This window comes from Ambystoma mexicanum, chromosome 5p, assembly GCF_040938575.1.
Source record: "Ambystoma mexicanum isolate Mex_15411 chromosome 5p, UKY_AmexF1_1, whole genome shotgun sequence".
Classification (NCBI taxonomy): domain Eukaryota; kingdom Metazoa; phylum Chordata; class Amphibia; order Caudata; family Ambystomatidae; genus Ambystoma; species Ambystoma mexicanum.
Window position 1 is genome coordinate 260,236,274 of NC_090930.1, and position 26,144 is coordinate 260,262,417.

Below are 26,144 nucleotides of genomic sequence, written 5' to 3' on the forward strand. Positions count from 1 at the left end.
GAGGGAGAGGAAGATGGCTGTTATCTAATGGATTGCTAATGGGGTACTGGGATGAGGATGAGAAATTGCTAGAGTCTCAGAGTAATGTGATTAGAAGGAAGGAGGTGGTAATAATGTAACAGATTACTTAAAGAGTACCGGCATGAGGAAAGGGGAGGTGGGGTTATAGTACATATTACTAGTTGGGTAGTGGCATGATGTCGAATGAGGATGTGGAAAGGACACTGATTACTAATAGGGCACTGGGTTTCGAAAGAGGGAGTTGAGGTTAGTGTAATACATTACTAACGGCACAGTGACATGAGAAAGATGGAGGTTGTGGGAATGCAATAGACTACTATTGGGGTACTGTGTTGAGGAAAAGGGAAGCGGGGGTAATTCCACATACTACTATTGAAGTACGGGGATGAAGAAGAGGGTACTGGAGCATGGGAGGTGGGTATAATGTAACAGATGTATGTTGTACTGAGAGGAATAAATGGGCAATGGGAGTTATGTAATGTATTACAAATGGGGCACTGGAATGAACAAGAGAGATTGTTGAGCCTTAGAGTACTGTGCTGAGGAAGAAAGAGGGAAGTGAGGATAATGTAAGGTGTTACTAATGGGTGTTAGGCGGAAACCTGTGCAGTTCCCTCTGGGACCACTGCAAAAGATTTAGGACTACAGGCGTTGGCGGTGAACCCACTTGGTAGCAGTCTGTACCACACAGATTCACTTGGTAGCTGTGGCTGAGCAGTCAGACTTCTCTCAAGAAAAGTTGAGCAGTATGTGGAGTATACAACATAGGGCAATTCTTCGCAGCAAGACAAGCAAACACACAACGAGGCTTAGTGTAAAGATAGTAAGGTATTTATTTATAACACAACATCTATGGCAAACACTAAAGCAAATCACGGCAAACAAATCAAACACAATTAATCTACGAAGTAGAAAACGATCAATCCCCCTAGCAAAATATCGACAACTCTAGGTTCTACCGGTACCACTTATTTTCAGACAGAGGTGTATACCTCAACCTAGATGACACTCGAATATTAGTTAGGACGGGAGAGAAAAAGATAGGCAGGTTATGAAATCGACACAGTTCAATCCTATGCGGATAAAATGCAAGGCAGGAAGGCAAGAATCACAATAGATCGTAAAGTTCAGAGGCCAGGCCCACTCGGAGAGAGGCAAGGCGCGATGTCCCAAAAAGTCTCTAGTGGAGATGCATTCAAGTCTTTATAGCAAATTGTTATCGGCAGGCTGAACCAGTTCAGAACAAAGAATGCGCAAAGCTTGGAGGCGACCCAGCGGAACGGAGAGGATTAAGACACCTCACTAGAACCGAACAAAAGGGAAGCCAGGCGGACACGGTACCTTGTTGTGGAGGGCAGATCCGGCGGGGGCAGTTGTTCCTGGTGGTGGATGCACGTCGGGTCTTGGCCAAGAGTAGAGATGATCTCGTCGTCGAAGGAAAGTGAAGTCCGGTGCACCACCAGGGAAGAGACCAGCCGCGGAGTGCTCCGTCAAAAGGCACCACCTTTTGGTCGCGGTACAGGGGTAGTGGCTATCCGGTTGCCGAGGTGCTCTACACGGGCAATTCGACCACTGCGTCCTGAGGCGAATAAAAAGCGAAGGGGACTGGTTGTTCCCACCAGTCAGGGGAAGAGACTCTCCGGCAGGGAGATCTCCTCTGTCGTCGGGAAGTGGTGAGTCGGCTCAGCAGGGCTCCACCGGAGGTGTCGTCGTTGCTGGTCGGCTCAGCGTTACCCTCGTCGGATTCTTAGGTCCTGTGGCGACTTCTGAAGATCCAGTCCCAAAAGCCCTGCTTTTATGCAGCAGACCCCCATTCATTCAGCCTAGCTGTCAATCAACACATGCTAAGTGGTGAGCGGGAAGACTCACCACCTGGGCCAATCACTCCAGAGTGCGACCTGAGTTGGCAAGGCAACTCGGTCCAGGGTGCCTAAACCCCCTCCTGCACCCCTGAGGTAACCCAGACACAATGGCACCACTTTGGAGGGTCTCTGTACAGAGGCCCGCCAAAAGTGGAACAAAGGGCTCAACCTTTGGTTTAGGAGTCACAGAGACGAACACAGATGCCATTTTAAAACCGAGTTCTGGCATAAAATACCACTCGATAAACTTATTTAAGATAAGTAGATTGGTGGTACGTCAGAGATAAATGAGAAAAAGTATCAATCTCCAACAATGGGACGAATCCCATAGGGTTATGTTCGGGATCGAACATAACAAGTAGTTTCCACTGCCACCAGCCAGAACTCGACGAGGGGGGACGGGACAGTGCCCCCCTCGAGTAACAGATCCAGGAGTAATCGAATTACCCCTACTAGTACGTCCACAATAAGATGGTTGGTACTAGTTCTGTTAGTAAATTTAGGTCTAGTAAAGCCAATGGTGACTTTACATGCCCGTGGAGACAGTAGTCAGTCCCCGGGTATGGAGTCTATGGTGGGGGACCCGCTAGGGCGCCCCCATGTTACGACACGTAGGGTGCGGTGTAACACACATAGCAAAACATATGAGACCCTATGGGGTAAAAGACCCCATAGCCCATCGAACACATTGACATTTCAAAGGAATTACACACATACCCGTCCAAGAGTGGGAGAAAAGAGTCTCACTCTTGGCAGGATGAAAAAAAACAACTCCAGAAATCCAGCAAAGCTGCTGGGGGACTCACTAGGTTAGGAAATACAGCCTAAACAGAGAATTCTCCCTAACAATGGGGTACTCCATGAGGAAGAGGGATGTGGGTTAATGTAACAGGTTATTATCACACTGCTGGGATGAGGATGAGGGAGGTAGGTGATCTGAACAGATTATGAATGGAATAGTGGGACAATTAATAGATAGGGTATTGCAAAGTAGAATTATGATAGGGTAATTTTACTGGAATAAATATTATATGTATGCTTACATTTGTGAAAAGAAGATGTCTTGTTGGATATATTATTCTGTGATATACTGTTTGTCTGGACAATAAAAAGACCTAATATTGTAATTTTTGCAAAATTTGAAGAAGTGTATTATACATACATGGTGTTATAGCTGTGGTGGTTGCTGCAGTCAATCACGTTCCGGCGTGCAGAACACATGTTGAAGTTTAACTCATGTGGTAAGTAGATTGTATTGTAGTATAGTTTGAGGTTTTGTAGTTTTCTGACAGGGCAGTTTATATGTGCAAAGGTATATTTTTGTTCTACTATATCTTACTTGTGTACTGTTTGGAAATGTGTGAATTGTGCACTGCAGTACGTAGTTGCACATGGAACACTCACAACTGAGGTTTAGAAAGTATTTGTACATAATTACAACCAAAGAGGTTTTACTAATTCACTAATTGTCATTTATTTGTAGTTTCAAGAAAGTGTTGGTTTGGAATCAAATGATGTTGTTTGAAAGTGATTGTTTTTTGCATAGAGTAAAAATGTACAGTTGTACTTTATTATTTATTTACATTTATCAGCTACTAGCAGAAGTACCTGTTCTCCGAATGGGTTCTGTAGACAGACATGATAAAACTGATCCTGTAGGTCACTTTTCTGATTCGCTTATCACTTGATGTGCTTTGCACCCTGATGTAAACTAGTGAGAATGAGCACGTGTGGCTGGCTGATAAACCCTGGAGCAGACATTGGGGGGAGATGAGAGTTGTTGTGCTGCTGCATACTGGGACATTCTGTGCTCTCTCCCCACCTGTCACTTCACCCTGGTTTGGTGCAGTTTGTTGTGGTGCATTGTGGTGCAAATATCTTGGAAACCGTGCATTCTAGGTCCTGGACCTACATTTCTGTTCCTTGTGACAGCACTTGTCCTTCTACGACAACATTGAAGTTTTGCCGATTTTAGGCAACCATCTCATGCATGAAGATGCTGATATCTCGGGAAATGGATGGGGTGTCCAGATGTCATGTAGCTAGTAACATCCATAGGATCCTAACAGGTAACTACGCAACTTTTGGTGCAGATTTGTGAAACAGTGTGGAATTGTATAAGGAACAACGCTACACCAAGCCACAAACCCACAAACAAATGTTGACTTGTGTTGAAATTCAGACAACTGAGTGGGGTGTCCAAATATCATGTAGCCAGTAATGTCTGAAGTGTCTTAACAGGTAACTATGCCAAATTTTGTGCAGATTGGTGAATTGGTGTGGAATTGTATAAGGAACAACACGTCGCCAAGCCACAAAACCACACAAAGTTTTGACCCGTGCAGAAATTCAGGGAACGGGGTGGAGTGTCCAAATGTCATGTAGCTAGTAATGTCCGGAGGGTGCTAAGAGGTAAATCTGCAAAATTTGGGCAGATTTGTTTGTCAAATGGTGTGGAATTGTGTAAGGAACAATGCTTTGCAACAAATCCTGCCACAAACAAAATATTTTTGACTTATATATATATATATATATATATATTGTTTTTGCTTACTTGATTACTTTTGAAAATGAAAATATATGAGTGGGATGTCTTCTGAGATATTGATGGCTGTAGATCCTCGATGGATAAATCTGTTGAACTTTAAAAGTAGCTTGCGCTAGAACAGGCTCTGAATAACATAACAAACATACTCTCATAGTTGAAAGAGTAATCTGAACAATTAAGCTAATGTGAGAAGCATAGATCAATGATTAGTGTATGTGATTGGCGATGGCCCCCTGTTCTCTTCAATGCAGCCAATCTGAGTGTGTGACACTGATAAGGGTAAAATGAGTACAAAATGTAGAAGGGATGGCTTGTGCATGCTCTGCCTGTGACATATTCCATTCAGGCCCTTTTTCATCGTGTGCAGGAAAAGAGGATAGCAGGGCCGTGGACACCACAGCTGCACATGGACATAGAGAGTCTCAGCCAATCAGGTTTCAGTTTGTGGATGAGGATTTGGACTGGGTAGAAAACACAGCAAGTGCTTCATTTCCCAAGAAGACTGCTTGAATCATTGAGGATTTAGAGATGTATTGGTTGGAGATATTCGCAAAGCAGCTTGGTATCTCACATAATTTCGGTTTTGAAAAAGTGCTGTAGTATGGAGTTTGTGTTATGAAGTGAAATCAAGTGTTACTTATGTGTCCGGTGCTGGTGAATTGCAAATACCCACATATGATTCTTGTTCATTGTGAAGATAATAGTTAGTATGTTACTGGACAATAGTTGCAGTTTGCCATGAAAGATACATTTGGAGCTTTGATGGCTTTTTGTCCACAAACAACATTAATTTTTTCTTGGATTATGTAAAGACAACTCTGGAAAAGGTCAACAGTCTTTTGTCCACAAATTGAAAAAGCCAGTCATAAGCTGAATAAAGCTGTCTGCGCATTAAGTGCTTCATGGGGCCACAGTATTAGGTGCCTAATCGTGAACCCACTGTGGGATATTTTGACCCATGCCAATGTGCCCCACTGCACCACTTTACAAATGGGGAAAGAAACAACCAAAAATGGATGCGCTAACCCCTGTGCGTGCAAAAACCTGCAAAACTGCATGTGGGTCACAATCACAAAAGGCTGCACACCCCTGCCACACAGTCAAAGTGGGGGTGAAAATAGAATTCTCACTGCAGGAGCATGCCAGTGGGCTCTGTTCCATTCAACATGAAGCAAGGCCGCAGAATTCGGCTAAAAGGTTAACAGATCATCCAGGTGGCTCAGAGGAGCTGGGCCTCAGTGACTGACAACAGCTAAGAAATGTATTTCATGAAAACGGCAGCCCAGCAACATTGTTTTCAGTTCCACGGGAAAAATGTGCTAAAAATGGCAACATGTAACAATTTCAGCTGTGCAGAGAGAACTCCAAGCAAAGGCTAGATACATACATCCAGATTGCAGACAAATCCCAGAACTCAAGGACAGAAATAATGCTGAATAAAATGTGGGTGCTGCAGAGGAAAAATCTGATGTAAAAGACTCAGTTTAAATGTGTTTTTCCATGAATAAAGTGCAAAATCGCCTGTTTAAAAGAGTTTTTGTTGAAAGGCCTATTTCTATATATGTCAAAATCCACCTGTAAACTGCGTTCATTTATATATTTTAATGAACGATGTAGGTAACTTAAAGTAAAACCCAGTTTGGAGTAATTACAAGTCTACTTGACAGCTTCAGCCTTGGAATGGGTAACACCTCACTGCTAGCAGGAAGGCCTAATTGCTATGGGGAGGCCTTGCATACTCAGAACAAAGGCCCTCATTAGACATTCGTCTTTGCTTCAGTCACAGGCAACAGAAGGCTTGGATCCCCATCCTCCCAGAGGAGGGGCAGGATATGGGGGAGGCTTCTCAGTGAACTTCAAAGGACTGGCCATTTGCTCACTTGTGAAGAAAGAGAAAAAAACCCTGACATGAATTGTGAATGGCAATTACTTATTTTGCCACAGAACTTCATGACATTTAACGTGGCAACCAAAATAAGTAGACAAGTGAAAAATACATACTTATGAATCGGAACTTATGCTAGACATTTGAAGACGTGAGTGAACCTGCTACTGCATTAACAACAAAAGTTATACTGAAACACTGATTGCACCAAAACTATTAATGCTGCAAGTCGAATATTGTATACCCGTGATTGCACAGATATGTACTGAATTAGGAATTGTTAGGCCAAATCTTTATGATTAAAATTGACAAATTTTCACAGAAAGACAATGCCAGCTCTCACGGACGTGGGAGTTGGAGGTAAATGCAAACCTTAAAATATGTAATGCATGTGTCCGATTTTATTAGAGGGCATAAGTATAGACATGTGTATTTGTGGTAAAGTTTTGGTCCAAATCACTGTGGGAGTTCCCAAGTCACATCATAAAATATGACAGCTCTTTGTGGCTTCCAACCAGGAAAAGGCAAGTGCATTTGACCACTCATAGCCTTGGGGGTGTGGATTGTAATTCTGCCCCAACCATAAACTGTGTGATGTTACTTGGCATGATAACTATGGGAACCGCACAACACACTGATTCCTGACTACATCCTGATTTCCGTGTGACGCAACTGGTCCTGACTTCTTTATCCTGTTCCAGAACTTTTCATCTTGTCCTCATCCCAGGCTGATTTGCAAAACCAAGGCCCAGCATTTGCTGAACTCTTTTTCAGCTAGGCCCAAATCCTGAACCATCCCAAACTCAAGGGAAATCATTCTGATCTAGTTTGGACTGCTACCATTAAGGCTTGCCTGCTGAAACTTGCCCTTCCACTAATCGACAGTGTCCAGTGACCAGAAGGGCCAATCCAATCCAATCTGAGGTGCAGTCCAATTGACCAGAACCGCCCAGCTGACCATCTCGCCAGAAGCGCCCTGCTGCCTGTAGACCCGATCCGTGATGACCAGAACCTGACAGTCCAATCTTAATTTACAGTGGACTGTAGGTATTAACAGGAATCATAGTAACCAACAGTATTTTTGCCTTGTCCTACCCCAATCTCAACCCATGCTTTCTTTAACTTAAGAACCTCCAATAGTGTGAGAACCCTTCTTGCAACCCTTTTTGTATCCATAGTGTTAGCGCTGATCTCTCTCATTTGTTTTGCTAGACCATAAACCATTAGTGATTTGGATTAAATAAAGAAATTCCCATAAAGAAACGTAGTATCCACCATGTGAAGAGTTAAAAGCGGCCGTGCGTAAATGTGGAGATTCCCGGGTGGCATTCTTCTTTTTCTTAGTCATTAATATACTTTAAATAAACCAATCTGTCATTTAAAACCGATTTTCCATTTTTCTCTGTTAATTTTTCTCCAAAACTCATTCAAACTTGCATAACTTCTTCAATTTTATAGCTAGAGACTTAATTTCAACTCTCACTTAAATCTTGCGAAACAGTATATTTGACCCATTTTTATTAAAAATCGCATAGCGAAAATTAGGTGGGAATTTGCATTTTTGCAAAAGATTTACACGTGTCTTTTCCCATTTAAAGTATTTCCAAAGTTCCATTCTGATTCTAAGTGTGTATTGTTGCTCATATTGTATCTTATGTTTGTTAGAACCTGTTCAGTATTGCTCCCATAGGAATTTATATCAATTGAAGCATTTTTGCACACTTTTCATTGTTTCACAAAGCCATTTTTAACTGTCATTTAAAAAGTAAAAATTTCCCAAAACATTTTCTCTCTCTTTTGGGGAGGGAAGATTGTGTTCAAACCCTATACGCTGTTCTCACGTTCCTGAATATTGCTGCTTACTTACATCTGTGTAGAATTGCTCATTTGTGAATTAAGAATTGTTCAGGCAGAATCTTAACCTAAGCGCTATCTTGTCACAAACCAAAACTGTTCTTTTCTCTGTGTTTTACATTCTGTGTTGCTAAAAAGTGAATTCAATTGCCTTATTTTCTGAATTGTTTTGTCACCACATTGGTGATTGCCGCCCCATATATATTACATTTTGGGTTTGATTTGAATCTTAAATAAATAAATAAATAATTATTTACCTTTAACAACCAGCCTGATTCCTGGTCCAGTGTGAACTGTGGGTATTTTGAGAATGGTGTGATATGAGATGAGTGAAAATTGAACCTATAGACACAATAAATAAGTATTTCATTAGCGCACTACATGCTTGGCGAGACCCGGGTGTATTGCCTGATTGAAATTCTTAACGGATTTGGGGGCGCGTGCCATGATTCTGAGTTCGAGTTACCACCCATGACATTCTAACAGAGCATACTAGCCTGCAGAGTACAGACACCTTGCTGGGCTGGTGTATGGTGCTCCACTGTACAAGCACCTCTCAAAATAAATATTACAAAATCAGACCTGTTTGTAAAAGTAAAAGCAAATTAACCCTGGAATAAGTCATAACCCTCCAAAGTGGTGCCATTCTGTCTGGGTTACCTCAGGGGTGTGGGAGGGGGTTTAGGCACCCTGGACCGAGTTGCCTTGCCAACTCAGGTCGCACTCTGGAGTGATTGGCCCAGGTGGTGAGCCTTCCCGCTCACCACTTAGCATGTGTTGATTGACAGCTAGGCTGAATGAATGGGGGTCTGCTGCATAAAAGCAGGGCTTTTGGGAATTGTATAAGGAACAACACGTCGCCAAGCCACAAAACCACACAAAGTTTTGACCCGTGCAGAAATTCAGGGAACGGGGTGGAGTGTCCAAATGTCATGTAGCTAGTAATGTCCGGAGGGTGCTAAGAGGTAAATCTGCAAAATTTGGGCAGATTTGTTTGTCAAATGGTGTGGAATTGTGTAAGGAACAATGCTTTGCAACAAATCCTGCCACAAACAAAATATTTTTGACTTATATATATATATATATATATATATTGTTTTTGCTTACTTGATTACTTTTGAAAATGAAAATATATGAGTGGGATGTCTTCTGAGATATTGATGGCTGTAGATCCTCGATGGATAAATCTGTTGAACTTTAAAAGTAGCTTGCGCTAGAACAGGCTCTGAATAACATAACAAACATACTCTCATAGTTGAAAGAGTAATCTGAACAATTAAGCTAATGTGAGAAGCATAGATCAATGATTAGTGTATGTGATTGGCGATGGCCCCCTGTTCTCTTCAATGCAGCCAATCTGAGTGTGTGACACTGATAAGGGTAAAATGAGTACAAAATGTAGAAGGGATGGCTTGTGCATGCTCTGCCTGTGACATATTCCATTCAGGCCCTTTTTCATCGTGTGCAGGAAAAGAGGATAGCAGGGCCGTGGACACCACAGCTGCACATGGACATAGAGAGTCTCAGCCAATCAGGTTTCAGTTTGTGGATGAGGATTTGGACTGGGTAGAAAACACAGCAAGTGCTTCATTTCCCAAGAAGACTGCTTGAATCATTGAGGATTTAGAGATGTATTGGTTGGAGATATATGCAAAGCAGCTTGGTATCTCACATAATTTCGGTTTTGAAAAAGTGCTGTAGTATGGAGTTTGTGTTATGAAGTGAAATCAAGTGTTACTTATGTGTCCGGTGCTGGTGAATTGCAAATACCCACATATGATTCTTGTTCATTGTGAAGATAATAGTTAGTATGTTACTGGACAATAGTTGCAGTTTGCCATGAAAGATACATTTGGAGCTTTGATGGCTTTTTGTCCACAAACAACATTAATTTTTTCTTGGATTATGTAAAGACAACTCTGGAAAAGGTCAACAGTCTTTTGTCCACAAATTGAAAAAGCCAGTCATAAGCTGAATAAAGCTGTCTGCGCATTAGGTGCTTCATGGGGCCACAGTATTAGGTGCCTAATCGTGAACCCACTGTGGGATATTTTGACCCATGCCAATGTGCCCCACTGCACCACTTTACAAATGGGGAAAGAAACAACCAAAAATGGATGCGCTAACCCCTGTGCGTGCAAAAACCTGCAAAACTGCATGTGGGTCACAATCACAAAAGGCTGCACACCCCTGCCACACAGTCAAAGTGGGGGTGAAAATAGAATTCTCACTGGAGGAGCATGCCAGTGGGCTCTGTTCCATTCAACATGAAGCAAGGCCGCAGAATTCGGCTAAAAGGTTAACAGATCATCCAGGTGGCTCAGAGGAGCTGGGCCTCAGTGACTGACAACAGCTAAGAAATGTATTTCATGAAAACGGCAGCCCAGCAACATTGTTTTCAGTTCCACGGGAAAAATGTGCTAAAAATGGCAACATGTAACAATTTCAGCTGTGCAGAGAGAACTCCAAGCAAAGGCTAGATACATACATCCAGATTGCAGACAAATCCCAGAACTCAAGGACAGAAATAATGCTGAATAAAATGTGGGTGCTGCAGAGGAAAAATCTGATGTAAAAGACTCAGTTTAAATGTGTTTTTCCATGAATAAAGTGCAAAATCGCCTGTTTAAAAGAGTTTTTGTTGAAAGGCCTATTTCTATATATGTCAAAATCCACCTGTAAACTGCATTCATTTATATATTTTAATGAACGATGTAGGTAACTTAAAGTAAAACCCAGTTTGGAGTAATTACAATTCTACTTGACAGCTTCAGCCTTGGAATGGGTAACACCTCACTGCTAGCAGGAAGGCCTAATTGCTATGGGGAGGCCTTGCATACTCAGAACAAAGGCCCTCATTAACATTCGTCTTTGCTTCAGTCACAGGCAACAGAAGGCTTGGATCCCCATCCTCCCAGAGGAGGGGCAGGATATGGGGGAGGCTTCTCAGTGAACTTCAAAGGACTGGCCATTTGCTCACTTGTGAAGAAAGAGAAAAAAACCCTGACATGAATTGTGAATGGCAATTACTTATTTTGCCACAGAACTTCATGACATTTAACATGGCAACCAAAATAAGTAGACAAGTGAAAAATACATACTTATGAATCGGAACTTATGCTAGACATTTGAAGACGTGAGTGAACCTGCTACTGCATTAACAACAAAAGTTATACTGAAACACTGATTGCACCAAAACTATTAATGCTGCAAGTCGAATATTGTATACCCGTGATTGCACAGATATGTACTGAATTAGGAATTGTTAGGCCAAATCTTTATGATTAAAATTGACAAATTTTCACAGAAAGACAATGCCAGCTCTCACGGACGTGGGAGTTGGAGGTAAATGCAAACCTTAAAATATGTAATGCATGTGTCCGATTTTATTAGAGGGCATAAGTATAGACATGTGTATTTGTGGTAAAGTTTTGGTCCAAATCACTGTGGGAGTTCCCAAGTCACATCATAAAATATGACAGCTCTTTGTGGCTTCCAACCAGGAAAAGGCAAGTGCATTTGACCACTCATAGCCTTGGGGGTGTGGATTGTAATTCTGCCCCAACCATAAACTGTGTGATGTTACTTGGCATGATAACTATGGGAACCGCACAACACACTGATTCCTGACTACATCCTGATTTCCGTGTGACGCAACTGGTCCTGACTTCTTTATCCTGTTCCAGAACTTTTCATCTTGTCCTCATCCCAGGCTGATTTGCAAAACCAAGGCCCAGCATTTGCTGAACTCTTTTTCAGCTAGGCCCAAATCCTGAACCATCCCAAACTCAAGGGAAATCATTCTGATCTAGTTTGGACTGCTACCATTAAGGCTTGCCTGCTGAAACTTGCCCTTCCACTAATCGACAGTGTCCAGTGACCAGAAGGGCCAATCCAATCCAATCTGAGGTGCAGTCCAATTGACCAGAACCGCCCAGCTGACCATCTCGCCAGAAGCGCCCTGCTGCCTGTAGACCCGATCCGTGATGACCAGAACCTGACAGTCCAATCTTAATTTACAGTGGACTGTAGGTATTAACAGGAATCATAGTAACCAACAGTATTTTTGCCTTGTCCTACCCCAATCTCAACCCATGCTTTCTTTAACTTAAGAACCTCCAATAGTGTGAGAACCCTTCTTGCAACCCTGTTTGTATCCATAGTGTTAGCGCTGATCTCTCTCATTTGTTTTGCTAGACCATAAACCATTAGTGATTTGGATTAAATAAAGAAATTCCCATAAAGAAACGTAGTATCCACCATGTGAAGAGTTAAAAGCGGCCGTGCGTAAATGTGGAGATTCCCGGGTGGCATTCTTCTTTTTCTTAGTCATTAATATACTTTAAATAAACCAATCTGTCATTTAAAACCGATTTTCCATTTTTCTCTGTTAATTTTTCTCCAAAACTCATTCAAACTTGCATAACTTCTTCAATTTTATAGCTAGAGACTTAATTTCAACTCTCACTTAAATCTTGCGAAACAGTATATTTGACCCATTTTTATTAAAAATCGCATAGCGAAAATTAGGTGGGAATTTGCATTTTTGCAAAAGATTTACACGTGTCTTTTCCCATTTAAAGTATTTCCAAAGTTCCATTCTGATTCTAAGTGTGTATTGTTGCTCATATTGTATCTTATGTTTGTTAGAACCTGTTCAGTATTGCTCCCATAGGAATTTATATCAATTGAAGCATTTTTGCACACTTTTCATTGTTTCACAAAGCCATTTTTAACTGTCATTTAAAAAGTAAAAATTTCCCAAAACATTTTCTCTCTCTTTTGGGGAGGGAAGATTGTGTTCAAACCCTATACGCTGTTCTCACGTTCCTGAATATTGCTGCTTACTTACATCTGTGTAGAATTGCTCATTTGTGAATTAAGAATTGTTCAGGCAGAATCTTAACCTAAGCGATATCTTGTCACAAACCAAAACTGTTCTTTTCTCTGTGTTTTACATTCTGTGTTGCTAAAAAGTGAATTCAATTGCCTTATTTTCTGAATTGTTTTGTCACCACATTGGTGATTGCCGCCCCATATATATTACATTTTGGGTTTGATTTGAATCTTAAATAAATAAATAAATAATTATTTACCTTTAACAACCAGCCTGATTCCTGGTCCAGTGTGAACTGTGGGTATTTTGAGAATGGTGTGATATGAGATGAGTGAAAATTGAACCTATAGACACAATAAATAAGTATTTCATTAGCGCACTACATGCTTGGCGAGACCTGGGTGTATTGCCTGATTGAAATTCTTAACGGATTTGGGGGCTCGTGCCATGATTCTGAGTTCGAGTTACCACCCATGACATTCTAACAGAGCATACTAGCCTGCAGAGTACAGACACCTTGCTGGGCTGGTGTATGGTGCTCCACTGTACAAGCACCTCTCAAAATAAATATTACAAAATCAGACCTGTTTGTAAAAGTAAAAGCAAATTAACCCTGGAATAAGTCATAACCCTCCAAAGTGGTGCCATTCTGTCTGGGTTACCTCAGGGGTGTGGGAGGGGGTTTAGGCACCCTGGACCGAGTTGCCTTGCCAACTCAGGTCGCACTCTGGAGTGATTGGCCCAGGTGGTGAGCCTTCCCGCTCACCACTTAGCATGTGTTGATTGACAGCTAGGCTGAATGAATGGGGGTCTGCTGCATAAAAGCAGGGCTTTTGGGAATTGTATAAGGAACAACACGTCGCCAAGCCACAAAACCACACAAAGTTTTGACCCGTGCAGAAATTCAGGGAACGGGGTGGAGTGTCCAAATGTCATGTAGCTAGTAATGTCCGGAGGGTGCTAAGAGGTAAATCTGCAAAATTTGGGCAGATTTGTTTGTCAAATGGTGTGGAATTGTGTAAGGAACAATGCTTTGCAACAAATCCTGCCACAAACAAAATATTTTTGACTTATATATATATATATATATATATTGTTTTTGCTTACTTGATTACTTTTGAAAATGAAAATATATGAGTGGGATGTCTTCTGAGATATTGATGGCTGTAGATCCTCGATGGATAAATCTGTTGAACTTTAAAAGTAACTTGCGCTAGAACAGGCTCTGAATAACATAACAAACATACTCTCATAGTTGAAAGAGTAATCTGAACAATTAAGCTAATGTGAGAAGCATAGATCAATGATTAGTGTATGTGATTGGCGATGGCCCCCTGTTCTCTTCAATGCAGCCAATCTGAGTGTGTGACACTGATAAGGGTAAAATGAGTACAAAATGTAGAAGGGATGGCTTGTGCATGCTCTGCCTGTGACATATTCCATTCAGGCCCTTTTTCATCGTGTGCAGGAAAAGAGGATAGCAGGGCCGTGGACACTACAGCTGCACATGGACATAGAGAGTCTCAGCCAATCAGGTTTCAGTTTGTGGATGAGGATTTGGACTGGGTAGAAAACACAGCAAGTGCTTCATTTCCCAAGAAGACTGCTTGAATCATTGAGGATTTAGAGATGTATTGGTTGGAGATATATGCAAAGCAGCTTGGTATCTCACATAATTTCGGTTTTGAAAAAGTGCTGTAGTATGGAGTTTGTGTTATGAAGTGAAATCAAGTGTTACTTATGTGTCCGGTGCTGGTGAATTGCAAATACCCACATATGATTCTTGTTCATTGTGAAGATAATAGTTAGTATGTTACTGGACAATAGTTGCAGTTTGCCATGAAAGATACATTTGGAGCTTTGATGGCTTTTTGTCCACAAACAACATTAATTTTTTCTTGGATTATGTAAAGACAACTCTGGAAAAGGTCAACAGTCTTTTGTCCACAAATTGAAAAAGCCAGTCATAAGCTGAATAAAGCTGTCTGCGCATTAAGTGCTTCATGGGGCCACAGTATTAGGTGCCTAATCGTGAACCCACTGTGGGATATTTTGACCCATGCCAATGTGCCCCACTGCACCACTTTACAAATGGGGAAAGAAACAACCAAAAATGGATGCGCTAACCCCTGTGCGTGCAAAAACCTGCAAAACTGCATGTGGGTCACAATCACAAAAGGCTGCACACCCCTGCCACACAGTCAAAGTGGGGGTGAAAATAGAATTCTCACTGCAGGAGCATGCCAGTGGGCTCTGTTCCATTCAACATGAAGCAAGGCCGCAGAATTCGGCTAAAAGGTTAACAGATCATCCAGGTGGCTCAGAGGAGCTGGGCCTCAGTGACTGACAACAGCTAAGAAATGTATTTCATGAAAACGGCAGCCCAGCAACATTGTTTTCAGTTCCACAGGAAAAATGTGCTAAAAATGGCAACATGTAACAATTTCAGCTGTGCAGAGAGAACTCCAAGCAAAGGCTAGATACATACATCCAGATTGCAGACAAATCCCAGAACTCAAGGACAGAAATAATGCTGAATAAAATGTGGGTGCTGCAGAGGAAAAATCTGATGTAAAAGACTCAGTTTAAATGTGTTTTTCCATGAATAAAGTGCAAAATCGCCTGTTTAAAAGAGTTTTTGTTGAAAGGCCTATTTCTATATATGTCAAAATCCACCTGTAAACTGCGTTCATTTATATATTTTAATGAACGATGTAGGTAACTTAAAGTAAAACCCAGTTTGGAGTAATTACAATTCTACTTGACAGCTTCAGCCTTGGAATGGGTAACACCTCACTGCTAGCAGGAAGGCCTAATTGCTATGGGGAGGCCTTGCATACTCAGAACAAAGGCCCTCATTAGACATTCGTCTTTGCTTCAGTCACAGGCAACAGAAGGCTTGGATCCCCATCCTCCCAGAGGAGGGGCAGGATATGGGGGAGGCTTCTCAGTGAACTTCAAAGGACTGGCCATTTGCTCACTTGTGAAGAAAGAGAAAAAAACCCTGACATGAATTGTGAATGGCAATTACTTATTTTGCCACAGAACTTCATGACATTTAACATGGCAACCAAAATAAGTAGACAAGTGAAAAATACATACTTATGAATCGGAACTTATGCTAGACATTTGAAGACGTGAGTGAACCTGCTACTGCATTAACAACAAAAGTTATACTGAAACACTGATTGCACCAAAACTATTAATGCTGCAAGTCGAATATTGTATACCCGTGATTGCACAGATATGTACTGAATTAGGAATTGTTAGGCCAAATCTTTATGATTAAAATTGACAAATTTTCACAGAAAGACAATGCCAGCTCTCACGGACGTGGGAGTTGGAGGTAAATGCAAACCTTAAAATATGTAATGCATGTGTCCGATTTTATTAGAGGGCATAAGTATAGACATGTGTATTTGTGGTAAAGTTTTGGTCCAAATCACTGTGGGAGTTCCCAAGTCACATCATAAAATATGACAGCTCTTTGTGGCTTCCAACCAGGAAAAGGCAAGTGCATTTGACCACTCATAGCCTTGGGGGTGTGGATTGTAATTCTGCCCCAACCATAAACTGTGTGATGTTACTTGGCATGATAACTATGGGAACCGCACAACACACTGATTCCTGACTACATCCTGATTTCCGTGTGACGCAACTGGTCCTGACTTCTTTATCCTGTTCCAGAACTTTTCATCTTGTCCTCATCCCAGGCTGATTTGCAAAACCAAGGCCCAGCATTTGCTGAACTCTTTTTCAGCTAGGCCCAAATCCTGAACCATCCCAAACTCAAGGGAAATCATTCTGATCTAGTTTGGACTGCTACCATTAAGGCTTGCCTGCTGAAACTTGCCCTTCCACTAATCGACAGTGTCCAGTGACCAGAAGGGCCAATCCAATCCAATCTGAGGTGCAGTCCAATTGACCAGAACCGCCCAGCTGACCATCTCGCCAGAAGCGCCCTGCTGCCTGTAGACCCGATCCGTGATGACCAGAACCTGACAGTCCAATCTTAATTTACAGTGGACTGTAGGTATTAACAGGAATCATAGTAACCAACAGTATTTTTGCCTTGTCCTACCCCAATCTCAACCCATGCTTTCTTTAACTTAAGAACCTCCAATAGTGTGAGAACCCTTCTTGCAACCCTGTTTGTATCCATAGTGTTAGCGCTGATCTCTCTCATTTGTTTTGCTAGACCATAAACCATTAGTGATTTGGATTAAATAAAGAAATTCCCATAAAGAAACGTAGTATCCACCATGTGAAGAGTTAAAAGCGGCCGTGCGTAAATGTGGAGATTCCCGGGTGGCATTCTTCTTTTTCTTAGTCATTAATATACTTTAAATAAACCAATCTGTCATTTAAAACCGATTTTCCATTTTTCTCTGTTAATTTTTCTCCAAAACTCATTCAAACTTGCATAACTTCTTCAATTTTATAGCTAGAGACTTAATTTCAACTCTCACTTAAATCTTGCGAAACAGTATATTTGACCCATTTTTATTAAAAATCGCATAGCGAAAATTAGGTGGGAATTTGCATTTTTGCAAAAGATTTACACGTGTCTTTTCCCATTTAAAGTATTTCCAAAGTTCCATTCTGATTCTAAGTGTGTATTGTTGCTCATATTGTATCTTATGTTTGTTAGAACCTGTTCAGTATTGCTCCCATAGGAATTTATATCAATTGAAGCATTTTTGCACACTTTTCATTGTTTCACAAAGCCATTTTTAACTGTCATTTAAAAAGTAAAAATTTCCCAAAACATTTTCTCTCTCTTTTGGGGAGGGAAGATTGTGTTCAAACCCTATACGCTGTTCTCACGTTCCTGAATATTGCTGCTTACTTACATCTGTGTAGAATTGCTCATTTGTGAATTAAGAATTGTTCAGGCAGAATCTTAACCTAAGCGCTATCTTGTCACAAACCAAAACTGTTCTTTTCTCTGTGTTTTACATTCTGTGTTGCTAAAAAGTGAATTCAATTGCCTTATTTTCTGAATTGTTTTGTCACCACATTGGTGATTGCCGCCCCATATATATTACATTTTGGGTTTGATTTGAATCTTAAATAAATAAATAAATAATTATTTACCTTTAACAACCAGCCTGATTCCTGGTCCAGTGTGAACTGTGGGTATTTTGAGAATGGTGTGATATGAGATGAGTGAAAATTGAACCTATAGACACAATAAATAAGTATTTCATTAGCGCACTACATGCTTGGCGAGACCCGGGTGTATTGCCTGATTGAAATTCTTAACGGATTTGGGGGCTCGTGCCATGATTCTGAGTTCGAGTTACCACCCATGACATTCTAACAGAGCATACTAGCCTGCAGAGTACAGACACCTTGCTGGGCTGGTGTATGGTGCTCCACTGTACAAGCACCTCTCAAAATAAATATTACAAAATCAGACCTGTTTGTAAAAGTAAAAGCAAATTAACCCTGGAATAAGTCATAACCCTCCAAAGTGGTGCCATTCTGTCTGGGTTACCTCAGGGGTGTGGGAGGGGGTTTAGGCACCCTGGACCGAGTTGCCTTGCCAACTCAGGTCGCACTCTGGAGTGATTGGCCCAGGTGGTGAGCCTTCCCGCTCACCACTTAGCATGTGTTGATTGACAGCTAGGCTGAATGAATGGGGGTCTGCTGCATAAAAGCAGGGCTTTTGGGAATTGTATAAGGAACAACACGTCGCCAAGCCACAAAACCACACAAAGTTTTGACCCGTGCAGAAATTCAGGGAACGGGGTGGAGTGTCCAAATGTCATGTAGCTAGTAATGTCCGGAGGGTGCTAAGAGGTAAATCTGCAAAATTTGGGCAGATTTGTTTGTCAAATGGTGTGGAATTGTGTAAGGAACAATGCTTTGCAACAAATCCTGCCACAAACAAAATATTTTTGACTTATATATATATATATATATATATATATATATATATATATATATATATATATATATATATATATATTGTTTTTGCTTACTTGATTACTTTTGAAAATGAAAATATATGAGTGGGATGTCTTCTGAGATATTGATGGCTGTAGATCCTCGATGGATAAATCTGTTGAACTTTAAAAGTAACTTGCGCTAGAACAGGCTCTGAATAACATAACTAACATACTCTCATAGTTGAAAGAGTAATCTGAACAATTAAGCTAATGTGAGAAGCATAGATCAATGATTAGTGTATGTGATTGGCGATGGCCCCCTGTTCTCTTCAATGCAGCCAATCTGAGTGTGTGACACTGATAAGGGTAAAATGAGTACAAAATGTAGAAGGGATGGCTTGTGCATGCTCTGCCTGTGACATATTCCATTCAGGCCCTTTTTCATCGTGTGCAGGAAAAGAGGATAGCAGGGCCGTGGACACTACAGCTGCACATGGACATAGAGAGTCTCAGCCAATCAGGTTTCAGTTTGTGGATGAGGATTTGGACTGGGTAGAAAACACAGCAAGTGCTTCATTTCCCAAGAAGACTGCTTGAATCATTGAGGATTTAGAGATGTATTGGTTGGAGATATATGCAAAGCAGCTTGGTATCTCACATAATTTCGGTTTTGAAAAAGTGCTGTAGTATGGAGTTTGTGTTATGAAGTGAAATCAAGTGTTACTTATGTGTCCGGTGCTGGTGAATTGCAAATACCCACATATGATTCTTGTTCATTGTGAAGATAATAGTTAGTATGTTACTGGACAATAGTTGCAGTTTGCCATGAAAGATACATTTGGAGCTTTGATGGCTTTTTGTCCACAAACAACATTAATTTTTTCTTGGATTATGTAAAGACAACTCTGGAAAAGGTCAACAGTCTTTTGTCCACAAATTGAAAAAGCCAGTCATAAGCTGAATAAAGCTGTCTGCGCATTAAGTGCTTCATGGGGCCACAGTATTAGGTGCCTAATCGTGAACCCACTGTGGGATATTTTGACCCATGCCAATGTGCCCCACTGCACCACTTTACAAATGGGGAAAGAAACAACCAAAAATGGATGCGCTAACCCCTGTGCGTGCAAAAACCTGCAAAACTGCATGTGGGTCACAATCACAAAAGGCTGCACACCCCTGCCACACAGTCAAAGTGGGGGTGAAAATAGAATTCTCACTGCAGGAGCATGCCAGTGGGCTCTGTTCCATTCAACATGAAGCAAGGCCGCAGAATTCGGCTAAAAGGTTAACAGATCATCCAGGTGGCTCAGAGGAGCTGGGCCTCAGTGACTGACAACAGCTAAGAAATGTATTTCATGAAAACGGCAGCCCAGCAACATTGTTTTCAGTTCCACGGAAAAATGTGCTAAAAATGGCAACATGTAACAATTTCAGCTGTGCAGAGAGAACTCCAAGCAAAGGCTAGATACATACATCCAGATTGCAGACAAATCCCAGAACTCAAGGACAGAAATAATGCTGAATAAAATGTGGGTGCTGCAGAGGAAAAATCTGATGTAAAAGACTCAGTTTAAATGTGTTTTTCCATGAATAAAGTGCAAAATCGCCTGTTTAAAAGAGTTTTTGTTGAAAGGCCTATTTCTATATATGTCAAAATCCACCTGTAAACTGCGTTCATTTATATATTTTAATGAACGATGTAGGTAACTTAAAGTAAAACCCAGTTTGGAGTAATTACAATTCTACTTGACAGCTTCAGCCTTGGAATGGGTAACACCTCACTGCTAGCAGGAAGGCCTAATTGCTATGGGGAGGCCTTGCATACTCAGAACAAAGGCCCTCATTAGACATTCGTCTTTGCTTCAGTCACAGGCAACAGAAGGCTTGGATCCCCATCCTCCCAGAGGAGGGGCAGGATATGAGGGAGGCTTCTCAGTGAACTTCAAAGGACTGGCCATTTGCTCACTTGTGAAGAAAGAGAAAAAAACCCTGACATGAATTGTGAATGGCAATTACTTATTTTGCCACAGAACTTCATGACATTTAACATGGCAACCAAAATAAGTAGACAAGTGAAAAATACATACTTATGAATCGGAACTTATGCTAGACATTTGAAGACGTGAGTGAACCTGCTACTGCATTAACAACAAAAGTTATACTGAAACACTGATTGCACCAAAACTATTAATGCTGCAAGTGGAATATTGTATACCCGTGATTGCACAGATATGTACTGAATTAGGAATTGTTAGGCCAAATCTTTATGATTAAAATTGACAAATTTTCACAGAAAGACAATGCCAGCTCTCACGGACGTGGGAGTTGGAGGTAAATGCAAACCTTAAAATATGTAATGCATGTGTCCGATTTTATTAGAGGGCATAAGTATAGACATGTGTATTTGTGGTAAAGTTTTGGTCCAAATCACTGTGGGAGTTCCCAAGTCACATCATAAAATATGACAGCTCTTTGTGGCTTCCAACCAGGAAAAGGCAAGTGCATTTGACCACTCATAGCCTTGGGGGTGTGGATTGTAATTCTGCCCCAACCATAAACTGTGTGATGTTACTTGGCATGATAACTATGGGAACCGCACAACACACTGATTCCTGACTACATCCTGATTTCCGTGTGACGCAACTGGTCCTGACTTCTTTATCCTGTTCCAGAACTTTTCATCTTGTCCTCATCCCAGGCTGATTTGCAAAACCAAGGCCCAGCATTTGCTGAACTCTTTTTCAGCTAGGCCCAAATCCTGAACCATCCCAAACTCAAGGGAAATCATTCTGATCTAGTTTGGACTGCTACCATTAAGGCTTGCCTGCTGAAACTTGCCCTTCCACTAATCGACAGTGTCCAGTGACCAGAAGGGCCAATCCAATCCAATCTGAGGTGCAGTCCAATTGACCAGAACCGCCCAGCTGACCATCTCGCCAGAAGCGCCCTGCTGCCTGTAGACCCGATCCGTGATGACCAGAACCTGACAGTCCAATCTTAATTTACAGTGGACTGTAGGTATTAACAGGAATCATAGTAACCAACAGTATTTTTGCCTTGTCCTACCCCAATCTCAACCCATGCTTTCTTTAACTTAAGAACCTCCAATAGTGTGAGAACCCTTCTTGCAACCCTGTTTGTATCCATAGTGTTAGCGCTGATCTCTCTCATTTGTTTTGCTAGACCATAAACCATTAGTGATTTGGATTAAATAAAGAAATTCCCATAAAGAAACGTAGTATCCACCATGTGAAGAGTTAAAAGCGGCCGTGCGTAAATGTGGAGATTCCCGGGTGGCATTCTTCTTTTTCTTAGTCATTAATATACTTTAAATAAACCAATCTGTCATTTAAAACCGATTTTCCATTTTTCTCTGTTAATTTTTCTCCAAAACTCATTCAAACTTGCATAACTTCTTCAATTTTATAGCTAGAGACTTAATTTCAACTCTCACTTAAATCTTGCGAAACAGTATATTTGACCCATTTTTATTAAAAATCGCATAGCGAAAATTAGGTGGGAATTTGCATTTTTGCAAAAGATTTACACGTGTCTTTTCCCATTTAAAGTATTTCCAAAGTTCCATTCTGATTCTAAGTGTGTATTGTTGCTCATATTGTATCTTATGTTTGTTAGAACCTGTTCAGTATTGCTCCCATAGGAATTTATATCAATTGAAGCATTTTTGCACACTTTTCATTGTTTCACAAAGCCATTTTTAACTGTCATTTAAAAAGTAAAAATTTCCCAAAACATTTTCTCTCTCTTTTGGGGAGGGAAGATTGTGTTCAAACCCTATACGCTGTTCTCACGTTCCTGAATATTGCTGCTTACTTACATCTGTGTAGAATTGCTCATTTGTGAATTAAGAATTGTTCAGGCAGAATCTTAACCTAAGCGCTATCTTGTCACAAACCAAAACTGTTCTTTTCTCTGTGTTTTACATTCTGTGTTGCTAAAAAGTGAATTCAATTGCCTTATTTTCTGAATTGTTTTGTCACCACATTGGTGATTGCCGCCCCATATATATTACATTTTGGGTTTGATTTGAATCTTAAATAAATAAATAAATAATTATTTACCTTTAACAACCAGCCTGATTCCTGGTCCAGTGTGAACTGTGGGTATTTTGAGAATGGTGTGATATGAGATGAGTGAAAATTGAACCTATAGACACAATAAATAAGTATTTCATTAGCGCACTACATGCTTGGCGAGACCCGGGTGTATTGCCTGATTGAAATTCTTAACGGATTTGGGGGCTCGTGCCATGATTCTGAGTTCGAGTTACCACCCATGACATTCTAACAGAGCATACTAGCCTGCAGAGTACAGACACCTTGCTGGGCTGGTGTATGGTGCTCCACTGTACAAGCACCTCTCAAAATAAATATTACAAAATCAGACCTGTTTGTAAAAGTAAAAGCAAATTAACCCTGGAATAAGTCATAACCCTCCAAAGTGGTGCCATTCTGTCTGGGTTACCTCAGGGGTGTGGGAGGGGGTTTAGGCACCCTGGACCGAGTTGCCTTGCCAACTCAGGTCGCACTCTGGAGTGATTGGCCCAGGTGGTGAGCCTTCCCGCTCACCACTTAGCATGTGTTGATTGACAGCTAGGCTGAATGAATGGGGGTCTGCTGCATAAAAGCAGGGCTTTTGGGAATTGTATAAGGAACAACACGTCGCCAAGCCACAAAACCACACAAAGTTTTGACCCGTGCAGAAATTCAGGGAACGGGGTGGAGTGTCCAAATGTCATGTAGCTAGTAATGTCCGGAGGGTGCTAAGAGGTAAATCTGCAAAATTTGGGCAGATTTGTTTGTCAAATGGTGTGGAATTGTGTAAGGAACAATGCTTTGCAACAAATCCTGCCACAAACAAAATATTTTTGACTTATATATATATATATATATATATATATATATATATATATATATATATATATATATATATATATATATATATTGTTTTTGCTTACTTGATTACTTTTGAAAATGAAAATATATGAGTGGGATGTCTTCTGAGATATTGATGGCTGTAGATCCTTGATGGATAAATCTGTTGAACTTTAAAAGTAACTTGCGCTAGAACAGGCTCTGAATAACATAACTAACATACTCTCATAGTTGAAAGAGTAATCTGAACAATTAAGCTAATGTGAGAAGCATAGATCAATGATTAGTGTATGTGATTGGCGATGGCCCCCTGTTCTCTTCAATGCAGCCAATCTGAGTGTGTGACACTGATAAGGGTAAAATGAGTACAAAATGTAGAAGGGATGGCTTGTGCATGCTCTGCCTGTGACATATTCCATTCAGGCCCTTTTTCATCGTGTGCAGGAAAAGAGGATAGCAGGGCCGTGGACACTACAGCTGCACATGGACATAGAGAGTCTCAGCCAATCAGGTTTCAGTTTGTGGATGAGGATTTGGACTGGGTAGAAAACACAGCAAGTGCTTCATTTCCCAAGAAGACTGCTTGAATCATTGAGGATTTAGAGATGTATTGGTTGGAGATATATGCAAAGCAGCTTGGTATCTCACATAATTTCGGTTTTGAAAAAGTGCTGTAGTATGGAGTTTGTGTTATGAAGTGAAATCAAGTGTTACTTATGTGTCCGGTGCTGGTGAATTGCAAATACCCACATATGATTCTTGTTCATTGTGAAGATAATAGTTAGTATGTTACTGGACAATAGTTGCAGTTTGCCATGAAAGATACATTTGGAGCTTTGATGGCTTTTTGTCCACAAACAACATTAATTTTTTCTTGGATTATGTAAAGACAACTCTGGAAAAGGTCAACAGTCTTTTGTCCACAAATTGAAAAAGCCAGTCATAAGCTGAATAAAGCTGTCTGCGCATTAAGTGCTTCATGGGGCCACAGTATTAGGTGCCTAATCGTGAACCCACTGTGGGATATTTTGACCCATGCCAATGTGCCCCACTGCACCACTTTACAAATGGGGAAAGAAACAACCAAAAATGGATGCGCTAACCCCTGTGCGTGCAAAAACCTGCAAAACTGCATGTGGGTCACAATCACAAAAGGCTGCACACCCCTGCCACACAGTCAAAGTGGGGGTGAAAATAGAATTCTCACTGCAGGAGCATGCCAGTGGGCTCTGTTCCATTCAACATGAAGCAAGGCCGCAGAATTCGGCTAAAAGGTTAACAGATCATCCAGGTGGCTCAGAGGAGCTGGGCCTCAGTGACTGACAACAGCTAAGAAATGTATTTCATGAAAACGGCAGCCCAGCAACATTGTTTTCAGTTCCACGGGAAAAATGTGCTAAAAATGGCAACATGTAACAATTTCAGCTGTGCAGAGAGAACTCCAAGCAAAGGCTAGATACATACATCCAGATTGCAGACAAATCCCAGAACTCAAGGACAGAAATAATGCTGAATAAAATGTGGGTGCTGCAGAGGAAAAATCTGATGTAAAAGACTCAGTTTAAATGTGTTTTTCCATGAATAAAGTGCAAAATCGCCTGTTTAAAAGAGTTTTTGTTGAAAGGCCTATTTCTATATATGTCAAAATCCACCTGTAAACTGCGTTCATTTATATATTTTAATGAACGATGTAGGTAACTTAAAGTAAAACCCAGTTTGGAGTAATTACAATTCTACTTGACAGCTTCAGCCTTGGAATGGGTAACACCTCACTGCTAGCAGGAAGGCCTAATTGCTATGGGGAGGCCTTGCATACTCAGAACAAAGGCCCTCATTAGACATTCGTCTTTGCTTCAGTCACAGGCAACAGAAGGCTTGGATCCCCATCCTCCCAGAGGAGGGGCAGGATATGGGGGAGGCTTCTCAGTGAACTTCAAAGGACTGGCCATTTGCTCACTTGTGAAGAAAGAGAAAAAAACCCTGACATGAATTGTGAATGGCAATTACTTATTTTGCCACAGAACTTCATGACATTTAACATGGCAACCAAAATAAGTAGACAAGTGAAAAATACATACTTATGAATCGGAACTTATGCTAGACATTTGAAGACGTGAGTGAACCTGCTACTGCATTAACAACAAAAGTTATACTGAAACACTGATTGCACCAAAACTATTAATGCTGCAAGTCGAATATTGTATACCCGTGATTGCACAGATATGTACTGAATTAGGAATTGTTAGGCCAAATCTTTATGATTAAAATTGACAAATTTTCACAGAAAGACAATGCCAGCTCTCACGGACGTGGGAGTTGGAGGTAAATGCAAACCTTAAAATATGTAA